We start from the raw sequence: 11,968 nt of genomic DNA, 5'->3' as shown, positions 1-11,968 counted from the left end.
TAAAAATTAAAATCATGGCTTTTGATATAAAACACAATACATATTATATGATATATATCGATACATTACAATATTTTGAACCTTATTATAGATAATACAGATTGTTCGACATGAATAAACAAAGCTTTCCCAACAAGAATACCCACAGTATTAGAATTAATATATATGAAATGATTAAATTTGTAGCTACAAACCTATGGATTTGAATAATATATAATTCACTCATGTAACAATAATATGATTTCATAGCTTTTTTATTCTTTTATTTTTATGAGGCTGGTTTCTCAATGTTATATTTCTAAAGAACCCCAGTTGGCACTACGAATACCCTGTCAAGAACAAAGTGGTTGGTCTCAGACTTGGACTACCGAGCAATGATAAACCAATAGAAGACCAACTAATAAGCACATGATCATTACTAATAATTCACTCATGTACCAAAATTGCCCACAGTAGCTTGCTAGCTCTATTCAAAATAATAAGAGGGATCAAGTGATCAATTATAATTTATATATAAATAATTAAATACCTCTGTACGAGTATTAATAAAAAAAATTGAAAGTAGAGATTAATTGTTTAGAATATAATGATTTCTCATGGACAGCCTGCTTTTCACTGTGGGCAATTTTTTTTTTTGGGTAAACTAGGAATATATTACAAGCATTATGTTAGGTAGTGTTGTCTAATTAAATTTTGGTTTAATTCTGCTGCATAGTTTTCGAATCATCGTTGACCCAGATGGTTGGACCATTCGGCTTGGGAATCGTCCAAATAATCGGTTCCATTTTACCCCAAACCTGGTTCTTGGCTAAAAACCATTGAATCAGTCAATGATTCATTGACTCAAGCAATTAAACCATCGACCCATTAAATTGTTTTTAACTATTTTTTATATTTTAATTTTTTTTTGTCAGAATGAGTCGTTCATTCGAATCAGATGATCGAATCGTCGACCAGAAATCAGTGGCCAAAACAATTCCATTTTTTAGTCATTTTTTAAAATCATGCTCTGCTATAAGTTTTATTTTGTTTTATCTGTTTGCAAGTACACATTAAATAAAATAAAACCTGAAGTAAAAATCCATATGGTCAGGGTTCTTGTAGTTTCAAATGATTTTCAATTAAAAAAGACCATGTTTCAGAGAACAAGATTTTCAAGGTTAATACCTTGGATGTTATTAGAATTGGAGTTAGGTTGCAGTTTGAACATTAAGGTTTGGTGGGAAGATGAGAAGTCTCGGTTAGGAGATGTGTTCAAATGGCATGCCTATAAATAGGGGCAGTTTTGTCATAAAAAACATTTATGGAATACATCTTTTAAGTTTCTCATATTAGAAATTAAATGGTGCTAGAATCCAAGAAAAAGAAAGAATGTAAAGGCGAGAGGGGATTAAGAATCAAGTAATAAGGACGGTCCAGCAGGAGAAAATTAAGGGAAAGTTTCTGAAACCTTTCTCAAGTTTCGGTCCGTTGCTGATGAATTTTCCGACACAGTTGTAAGTAAACCCCCTTTCTTAAAATCCTTTAACAAAATGCATGAAAATGTCCAATATATTCATATAGTTACTATTGAGGTTGGTTTCTATAAAAAATATCACAAACTTTATCAATAACAAAAAAAAAAAAAAGAGCTTACCTTTGAGTGGTTGATATGAAGGGAAATTTTAGAAAAAATAAATCAATTTTGGAGAATATTAGAAAATTTTGGTATGAAGAGAACAATTGAAAAATAAATATATTTATACATTTGCATGCCTCTTGTTAAAGGATTCTAAGAAAGAGGGGATTTACTTGCAAATGTGTCAGAAAGTTCAAGAAAAGTGATTGCAATTAACAAACTTTATGGGAGGTTTCAATAACAGTCTGAAACTTCAGAGGAGGATTTGGCAATTTATCCAAAAATTAATAAAAAAAATGAAAATTATAAAGGTTTGGTGGGGCAACATAGAACCATAGGTGGCTCCATCCCTCCCCCAAAGGTTGTACCTAACATTTAGAAAAGGTTTGGGGGCTAAGGATCCCCCAACTTAAACATGGTTCCACCACCGTTTGGAAAGACACGAAGACATTAGAGGTGATGATGGCCCAGTGGTTGAGATGGTCACTCTGCATCCCTTCAAATGAGAGCAGATTTCATCATCACCAAATCCATCCTTTGAGTAACCCCATATTCTTTATAGTTGTGCATTAAGAACATCTATGTACATGTATATTCATATATTCATGGGGTGGGAAGATATTTCCGATGCACGGCTATAAAGGCTGTGATGACTGTGTGAGAATGGATTATGTCTTCCCTTCAAATAGGGTTTCACTTTTGTTAGGACATGATTTTAGCATAGAACTGAAACTGTAAATTGTGATCCTCAAGCCTTGTTTGTTTTTGGAAAATATGGGCAGGTAAGTTGGTAGGTTCCACAGAAAATAAATAAATCCATATTCATTTTCCGTTATTAGTGGGTGTCATAAAAAAGAACGATTTTCTGGTGGTTCATTTACTTGGGGAATTAATACTCTCCAAAAACTAGGGGTAAATTACTTATCCATGTATGTCGAAAATTGTTAATATATGATAGGACAATATTATTTATTCAATAATGTCACTTTTTTTAAATAAAACGGTCATTATACACCTTTACATGGGGAATAACATTGGTAAGTTCTCTTATCTGCACAAGTTTTTCCAAGAAATACTTGTCTAAATAAGTGTATTTATCTAAATAAATCATTTACCAAGATGCCACAAAGGCCTTAATGTATTATTGCCACCCCAATACGACATCACTTCATTAAATTTAAGATGGGGCCACAACAATTAATCGAACCCTTTGATTTTGTTATTTCGGCTCAGTTTGAAAAGAGTACAAATATAAATACGTAGAATGTAAAACCTTATATTTTGTATTATTTTGTATGTACTTGTACTATACATAGTTGACAAATCAGCACAACACTAAAACCATATCGTAACAAAGCAAAAGGCGTTCGCTCCAAATATGGAAGCAAGGTATAAACCCACATCAATGAAGTGGACCTCACATATACCCTCCCTAAACCCACATCAATGAATAAGAAAAGCTTGTTGTTCCTTACATTAAAGCCTGTTTTGCCTCATTTCCACCGTACCCCCAAAAGCCCCAAACCCTAAAAACACACATAGATCATACCCAAAGGCTGGTGCTGCTATGTGGTCTCAAATAAAAACAAATAAATATAATTACCAAAATAATAATAATAAATATTAATTGCACCGGTATTAAATTATTTTCATGGTCCTATTCACTCGAGCTAGATGGATTGAAATATTTCAATTGGTTGATTGAATTGGGATGGCACTTTCCTAATTAGGGGTGCAAGCTGGGTTCCCTGATTTGAAGAAATTCAATTATATTGTATTAAAGTTCAATCTCAAGCCTATTGAAAATTTTAAAAATTTCCAATCCAACCACACCCATTTTTCACCTTTATCTCTAACCTTCATATACCCAAACCTGAATCCTATAAATTGAAAAGCACTTGAGATGGATCACTAATACTTCTTGGTTTCATGGAGCTACACAATTATCCACGAATTGATCTCAAATCTCTGCTACAATTAGGGATGATCATTTCTATGCTTAAAGTAATCATGGTTTTCAAACCGCTGTTGATTCGGATAATTAGACCATTCGGTCCAGGGACCATTTAGGCAACTGGTTCCGTTTTATTTTAACCAGTCTTTGACCAAAAACCGTTGAAAAAGTCAATAATCCATTGACCCAGGTAATTGCACTGTCGACCCATTCAACCGTTTTTGGTCGTTTTTATTTTTAATTTTATTGTTAGAACAAACTATCCATTCAAATTGGACGATCAAACTGTCAAGCCAAAAATGGGTGACCAAATAATTCCATTTTGGGATCATTTTTTAAAATCTTGATAATAATAATAATGTTTAGAACCAATGCCATTTTTTTAAAAAATAGTGATGAATAAGGAAATGGCATTTTTCAATGTCGCATCAGTAAATCATGTTATCGATGGTATAACAATGAGAAAACGCCGAAGGGCATTTTTTAAGACCATGTTTTTTAGATTTCCGAGGTATGGTCTGAAAAATGTTTTTTTTGGAAAAACACCCAACCAAATAGATATTATTTTTTCATAGGCACCTGAGCACATCCTAGCTCCATCGTACAGTTGGGGTAGGAGAGATGTTCGCGATGTGCGGCTGAGAATTTCTATGAACACCTAATGGCTATTGTCACAGTGCCTTGGGAACTGAGGGTAGTGACGTTAATAGCAAAACGTCACCCCACGCATACGTGGCTATCTATTATTAGCTAATAGATCAAATCAAAGAATTAAAGAAGAAAGAAAAAACCCAAGAAAATATACTCTAGCCTCTGCTAGACTCTAGCCCAAGTACCGACAAGTCTCTCTCTCTCTCTTCTAGACTGAGCTGTTTTACCTTCCCAGGTTAAGGATAGATCGGGACGACAAAGGAGCAGCCATGGCCGATCCTCTTTCAACCACAGCCACACTTCTGTATGCCTTCATTTCTCTTGTCTGTCTGTCTCTTTAATTTGCTCTCTTAATATATAATGTTCTCCATTGTTTGCTTTATTCCACTAAAATTACAGAACAAATTTAACCAAAAAAGATGTGTTTAAGAGTCCCAAACAGTCATCCAAGCAATTCTTCTTGTTGGGTTTTCTCTTGTTTCTGTGAATGTAAATCCATCTGTGTACGTTGCTTGGTGAATGCATTTAGTAAGAGAATAGTCTGTTTACAGCTGCATAACTAGCCAGTCAATCGTCTGTTTTTCCACCATCAACCTTGTACGTCCTCCTCCTTCTCTGCAGCAAGACACAGATATGCTACTATATATGTCTTACTTTCTGCATTTCCAGACCTTAGTAGGTTTTCTTGTCTGAACTCTTTACTCCCAAATCATCATATCATTATGCTGCTAATTTTCTTCTTTGTTCCTTTTATTCATTCAAAGAAGTAGTACTGCTGGAAGTTCTGTGGATACATATAGTTTTAGGGTAGATATGTGAGGACCTTCTGATCTGTACTTATGAATAGGGGTGTCAATGGACCAGTTATGGGTTGGACTCCGTCATTTGGATGGATTGGATGGACCAACAAGACATATTGAATTTGGACGGACTGGATGGATCAATATGACATATTGGATTAGACCCAGTCCATCCATAATGAATTTATATTGGATTGAGTCAATATCTGGTCCATTGATAGAAGATAAGAACATAGGTGTCAATGAACCAGGTTTGAGTTGAAACCAACAGAAATTTGAATAGATTGGACAATCTCTATCAGTCCAAAATGGTCCAAAATATTCTGGATTAGACTAGGTCCATTTGTAATGGACTCATATTGAACTGGATCGGATTGGACCAAATCCAATCCAATTGACACCCCTACTTGTGAACATGTATAATTTGGGTGAATCCATGTTTGTATCTCAAGGTTGAGTTAATTATAAATGCTTGCTTTATTAACTCATGATATGAAGCCATTCTTCTACTCAAGGTTTAGTGCTCCAAGTCTCTGGAGCCCACACCACACCACCTCTTCCTCTAACTTAGCATCATCACCATTAGGGATGGCAACAAGTAGTGTACCTATGAAAATTGCCCTTCTCATTCCTGAACCCACCTAGGTGCTATTGATCCTGCCGTAGCGCAATCCGGTTGCTCCCTGTAGGAGATGATCTGGCTACCAGCAACGATGGGCTCGATGAACTTGCAAGAGATGAATCAAAGAACCCGAGGGTGTTTACCCGACAGGGTCGCTCTAATGCTTAAGTTAGCACTTGGTTGCGAGCTGAGAATGATACTAGATTGTGAGAGAGCTAGAGAGCCAAGATTACGCATACCTTCACCCCTGGGGGGGTGAGGCCTTTATATACTGGAGTCCTCGCGGGTTTGGTGGAGTAGTTCCTGGATCCCCGCTGTGATGGGATCTGTTTCCGTGTTAGTTGGGCATAATGCCACCAACCAGTAAGGCTGCCCATTTCCGTCTAAACCGGAGAGTGGGTGAGCTAATATAACCGTTACAAGGCACGATCCCGTAAGATGCGATGTACGGTGGTGAGATCCTTGGAATTATCATGCGGTGGTCAGTCTAATTAGGAGGCAAGCTACCTGTGAGGTGCTAGGCTACTTGGTGGCGAGCTGCCTAGTGGCGAGCTACCTGATGGCGAGCTACCTGTGAGGTGTCGGGCTGCTTGGTGGCGAGCCGCCTAGTTGTCATGAGGTGCCATGTGTCACAATATCATTGGAGGGCCAAATCCGCCCTCATCATTTGCCTGCCACTCCCGAGCTGAAAGTAACCCGGCGAAGGGAGTAGATTTCTCCTTTTGGCCCAAAATTCGATGAGCTTATAAGCACTGATTCAATTCCTTAGTCTTTGGGAGCGACTCGTGGTCCACTCCTGGATTTTGTCCACGCCGAAGAGGCGACAGGGTCTTATGTGGTGCCGAGGTCTTCGCTAGTTTGGTACTTTAGCCCTTCGACGCTGGGAGCGACTTGTAGTCCACTCTCCTTAATCTTGCTCATGCCTAAGAAGCGGCTGGGTTTTATGTGGTATTTTAGCCCTTAGGATCTAGGAGCGATTCGTAGTCCACTCTCCTTGATTTTGCCCATGCCGAAGAGGCGACTAGGTCTTAGGTGGTGCCGAGGTCTCCGCTAGTTCGGTACTTAGTTCACTCTCCTTGATCTTGCTCATTCCTAAGAAGCAATTGGGTCTTATGTGGTATTTTAGCCCTTAGGCTCTGAGAGCGACTCGTATTCCACTCTCCTTGATCTTTCCCATGCCCAAGAAGCGGTTGGGTCTTATGTGGTATTTTAGCCCTTAGGCTTTGGGAGCGACTCGTAGTCCACTCTCCTTGATTTTGCTCATGCCAAAGAGGCGACTAGGTCTTATGTGGTGTCGAGGTCTCCGCCAGTTCGGTACTTTAGCCCTTCGACACTATGAGCGACTTGTAGTTCACTCTCCTTGATCTTTCCCATGCCTAAAAAGCGGTTGGGTCTTGTGTGGTAATGAAGTCTTTTATCAATTCGTTGGTTCGCGCCTGGGTCAGGACGCCAAGTCGGCGCCCGTGCCAGGTCAACACATGTGCCAGGCTGCCAGGCTGCGCCAAGCTGCACCAGGCTGCCGGGTGGGCGCCTTAGAGCTATGATTGCGCTGCATCAGCCTCATGATGCCGGTCACCCACTCCTACAAGAAGCTACTAGGAATTCAACCTTCGGGGCAGTACCACTAACTTTAGGTTGCCAGCTCACACAGGAGCCTTGGAATGCTCGACTAGCAAGGGTGCCCATGTAGTCTATTGGCCGCCAACTCCCGCGGAAGCCACGAAGAGCTCATCTTTGTAGAGGGGACCTCGCGAAGAGGACTGGTGAGGTTTTATCTGAATTGAAAGTAACATTGGTAGAGTTGCTTAGTCTATTAGCTTTTTGCATAGTTTTTGAGTTCATAAAAAATGGAAACTATAAAGCAAGAGCTTTAGTTTCTAAAAAGTGAGGACTTAGCTTTTTAGGAGAAGAGAACTTCGGTGTTCAAAAGATGAGAACTTAGCTTTTTGTAGCGTATCCCACAGAACCATAGAGGGTTCAGCGAATGTCACGCCGACTACAGTAGGGAGTGGCGCATTCACTTGTGTAGTCACTTGGGGCATCATCAACACTGGGACCTCAGCCACAGTAAGTGGTATGGTGAACTGACCTATGCAGACAGACAGGAACTAAGGTTGAACCCTGGAGACGTGCACTTCGTTATTTTGTCCGGTGTTGCTGGAGGAAGCCATGGATTTGATTCTGAGCTTAAGATTTTTGAATGGAGACAAGGGCTTTTAGTAGCAGATTCCCACAGACGGCGCCAAATGACATAGCACAATCCGGCTGCTCCCTGTAGGATGAACCTGCAAGAGATGAATCAGAGAACCCGGGGGTGTTTACCCGACGGGGTCACTCTGATGCTTAAGTTAGCACTTGGTTGCGAGCTGAGAATGATACTAGGTTGTGAGAGAGCTAGAGAGTCGAGATTACGCATACCTTCGCCCCTGGGGGGCGAGGTCTTTATATACTGGAGTCCTTGCGGGTTTGGTGGAGTAGTTCATGGATCTCCGCTGTGATGGGATCTATTTCCGTGTTAGTTGGGCATAATGCCACCAACCGGTAAGGTTGCCCATTTCCGTCTGAACAAGGGAGTGGGTGAGCTAATATAGCCGTTACAAGGCTCGATCCCGTAAGATGCGAGGTACGGTGGTGAGATCCTTGGAATTACCATGCGGTGGTCAGTCTGACTAGGAGGCGAGCTACCTGTGAGGTGTCGGGCTACTTGATAGCAAGCTGCCTAGTGGCGAGCTACCTGTGAGGTGTCGGGCTGCTTGGTGGCGAGCTGCCTAGCGGTGAGCTACTTAGTGGCAAGCTACCTGTGAGGTGTCGGGCTGCTTGGTGGCGAACTACTTAGTGACAAGCTGCCTAATTGTCATGAGGTGCCATGTGTCACAATATCATTGGAGGGCCAAATCCGCCCTCATTAGATCCCAAACCTGTTTAATTTTTCCTCCCAATTTTCCAATCCCATTTCGTCCCAAACCTGTTAAACCTGTCATGACCCGTCTCACCTAATTATCATTTGGCATATTCTATTATTGATACCATTTTTCAAATTTGAAATTCACTTTTGTTTTTTGAAATCCCAAAGCTAATTCATTCAACATTCAACAAAAAGTCCAAGCGGACTTAAAAATTTACGGGAAGGATTCAAATTCAATTACCTTAGTTAATGCCATTAAACTCATCATAATTGATTCTATTTACCATAATTGACTCCAAAATTAGCCATATTTAACACACCACATTAATTTTAAAGGAGTACAGATACAAATACATACAAAATACAAGATGCTCAGTTTGAAAGGAGTGCAAATACAAATGTGTATAGTGAAAAACTCACATATTTATATTATTTTGTATGTATTTGCACTATACATATTTGTATTTGTATTCTTTCCAAACTGAGCCTAGGATACAAAATAAAATAAAAATTCATTTACAAATGCCCAAATCTCTAGCCATAATCAAATCAGCTCTGAATTCTTTTGCCTCTATAATCTCAATGTTCCATTTAAGAGTTTTTTTTGTGATTAATTTCATAACAAAAATGTAATTTTTCTACTATCACATTGCCAGTATTTGTTAAACTTAGTTTATTTTAAACTTTGTAACATTTTATGTGATTGTTGATGAGATTCATAATATTAGTTTGTTAACCAATATATAAATTACACTTCACATAAGGTCCTTAGCTATTAAAATATTTGTTTCCTATGTATAATGTTATTAGGGTTATATATTATATATAATTTCATATTTTTACTATATATTTGAATTATCATGGCGTATCCATATATATTGTATTATTTTCTCCGTATCTATCCATATCCAAAGTGTATCCAGAATCCAAATACATTTCTTTAAATTGTTTCTTCAATATTCTTTGCATTTTCCGATACTTTGGACCTTATACTCAAATTTACATCATATCATAAGTAAAGTGTAATGCCCTCTTAAGTAAAAATGGTGTGGTAGGCTAGTGCTAAAAATACATATAATAGGGCACAAAGGCAAGGATTTGAATCCTCTCTCAACTCTTTTTTATTATGTATATTATTTCTTTATAAACTATATAAGATATATTTAATGATATATATACAGATTTATAATTGGGCATCAGGAGTGGGTGCCCATGTTAAATATAATTGGGTTCAGGTACTAGTAGGGGTGTCAATTGGGCTGGATTTGGTCCAATCCAGTCCAGTCCAATGTGAGTCTATTACAAATGGACCTGGTCCAATCCAATCCAGTCCAATGTTAGTCTATTTTGGACCGGTCCAAAGACTGTCCAATCTGTTCAAATTCCTGTTAATTTAGATTGGTTTCAACTCAAACCTAGTCCATTGACACCTATGTTCTTATCTTCTATCAATGGATCAGATATTGACTCAATCCAATATAAATTCATTATAGACAGACCAGGTCCAATCCAATATTTTATATTGGTCCGTCCAATCCGTCCAAATTCAATATGTCTTATTGGTCTATCCAATAATCTGTCCAAATAGATTTTGATTTAAACGAAGTCCAACCCAAAACCAGTCCATTCACACCCCTAAGTACCAGATATCCTAAAGGTCAAAACTTGTGAAATTACCATCCCTAATCAACACCATAATGCAAGCTCGAACTAATTAAAGCCAAGATGGAATCTATTTCCCCTCCTTAATTAGTTTGCCTTCTTGGGTTTCCTGTATAAATAATTTCATGAGTAAGTGAACCTCAGATATCCATGTTCATGCATGCATTTCATACATTACAGATATTCAAAAGTATGTTAGTGTTCAGCATTAATTTCCTGTTATACATGCTTCTAGGGAAGCTGAGGAAGGGTTCAGAGAAGACCAAGTGGTAGATAGAGAATACACCAACTTGGTTATGCCAGAAGATGGGCACATCTGGAAAAAATATGGCCAAAAGTTCATTAAAAACATAGGAAAAACCAGGTAGAGTTTCTTTTTTTTTTTTCCCAAGGCATGAAATTCAATTTTAAGGCTAATTTTGTTATATAATTATATGTATATATAACCTTTTATCGGTTAACTTTTGTCTTGCTCAGAAGCTATTTCAAGTGCCAAAGGACCGACTGTAGAGCCAAGAAACGAGCTGAGTGGTTGGCCTCAGACCCAAATAACCTCCGAATTGTCTATGAAGGGGTTCACAACCATCCCTCCTCCACATCTCAACCGAGTTCTTCACAGCAAGGTTCAGCTTCAGTGACCAACCAGTATAATTTGTTTACACAAGTGTTTGGAGATCAAGACAATCCCTCCTAGCAGGCTAACAGCTTCTCTTCACCTATCTCATTCAATTCTCTTTCAAGTCTCCACCCCACTTTATTACAACCCCACCATGGTCACCAATAACTTGAACCCTAGGTTGTGTTTTTGGTATCGTTGTTGTTTCAATTTAGAATATTTTTTGGGTCGATCAGTACAAATTGGTGAGAGATATGCATTGTTTATATCAAATATGAAAACCAATTGAGCTAGGGTGATTGAATTTCACCCCAAACAAGAAACACTGATTTCAATCATAAACATCAATGATCAAACCTCATACATGCATTTTTAAGATATGCCAATTTGTATTGATCAACCTAAAATGTTTCATGTAGAAATAGCAATGCTACCAAAACACAGCCGGACAGCCCTATAAGCAGTCACTTGGCTGCAATTAGCAAGAAATAGATAGGTTCCACTGTCCATATTCCAAATGCTTCCATTCCATCCTCATATGTCTTTTCTCCTTTGGAAAATTTGCAGAATTTGGCCAAACAAGAGGCTATTAGATTAATTCATGCAAAGTTTAGATTGAAAATCTAGCCCAGACTCTAGTACATGAGCATTGATGTACTATTTCAGTATATATGAGATGTTGAAAGGTGCATTGGTGCATGGATGCTTGGAGTAACTTCTGTTTGATTGTCTCATCAATGTTGGCATCTGAACAAGCTCAGCCCTTTTTCACAACCTCAAAATTAATCTGAATGGCAAAGTGTTCCCCAAATAAAGTAAACTAGCAATGTCAATTGCATCAGAATGATTTTACCCTCTGGCTGTGTTTGATTGCAGTGCAAATTTATTTGCACTAGTATAAATGTAAAAAATGTAAATTCTTGTTTAATTTTATTTTGAATTTTACTTTATTCTGCTTTATATCTGAATTTTACTTCATTTGTATTGTAATAAAAAAAATAAGCTAAATTTTAAAACAAAAATAGGTCAGAATTTACACTCAATTCATTTGCACTGTCATGGTTTTGCATCAGTACAAATTTATTTGCATTGCAACGAAACACAGTCTCTATCACTTTTCTCTTTGTTGGTGGCTTCCAA

The 11,968-nt window shown here is 38.1% G+C and overlaps 1 long non-coding RNA gene across 1 annotated transcript; it reads left to right on the top strand.

Annotated features, from left to right (window-relative positions):
• Positions 1-4,375: 4,375 nt before the first annotated feature.
• On the top strand, positions 4,376-11,539 carry LOC148872939 (uncharacterized). The gene is made up of 3 exons (XR_016108141.1): positions 4,376-4,527; positions 10,448-10,576; positions 10,690-11,539. It is a non-coding gene; the product is annotated as an uncharacterized LOC148872939 (long non-coding RNA).
• The last annotated feature ends 429 nt before the right edge of the window (positions 11,540-11,968 follow it).

Source organism: Nelumbo lutea, chromosome 2 (genome assembly GCF_056320005.1).
Source record: "Nelumbo lutea isolate HS-2025 chromosome 2, American lotus-T2T, whole genome shotgun sequence".
Lineage (NCBI taxonomy): Eukaryota > Viridiplantae > Streptophyta > Magnoliopsida > Proteales > Nelumbonaceae > Nelumbo > Nelumbo lutea.
The sequence above is the reverse complement of the archived record's forward strand: the minus strand, read 5'-3'. Positions and strand labels throughout refer to the sequence as shown.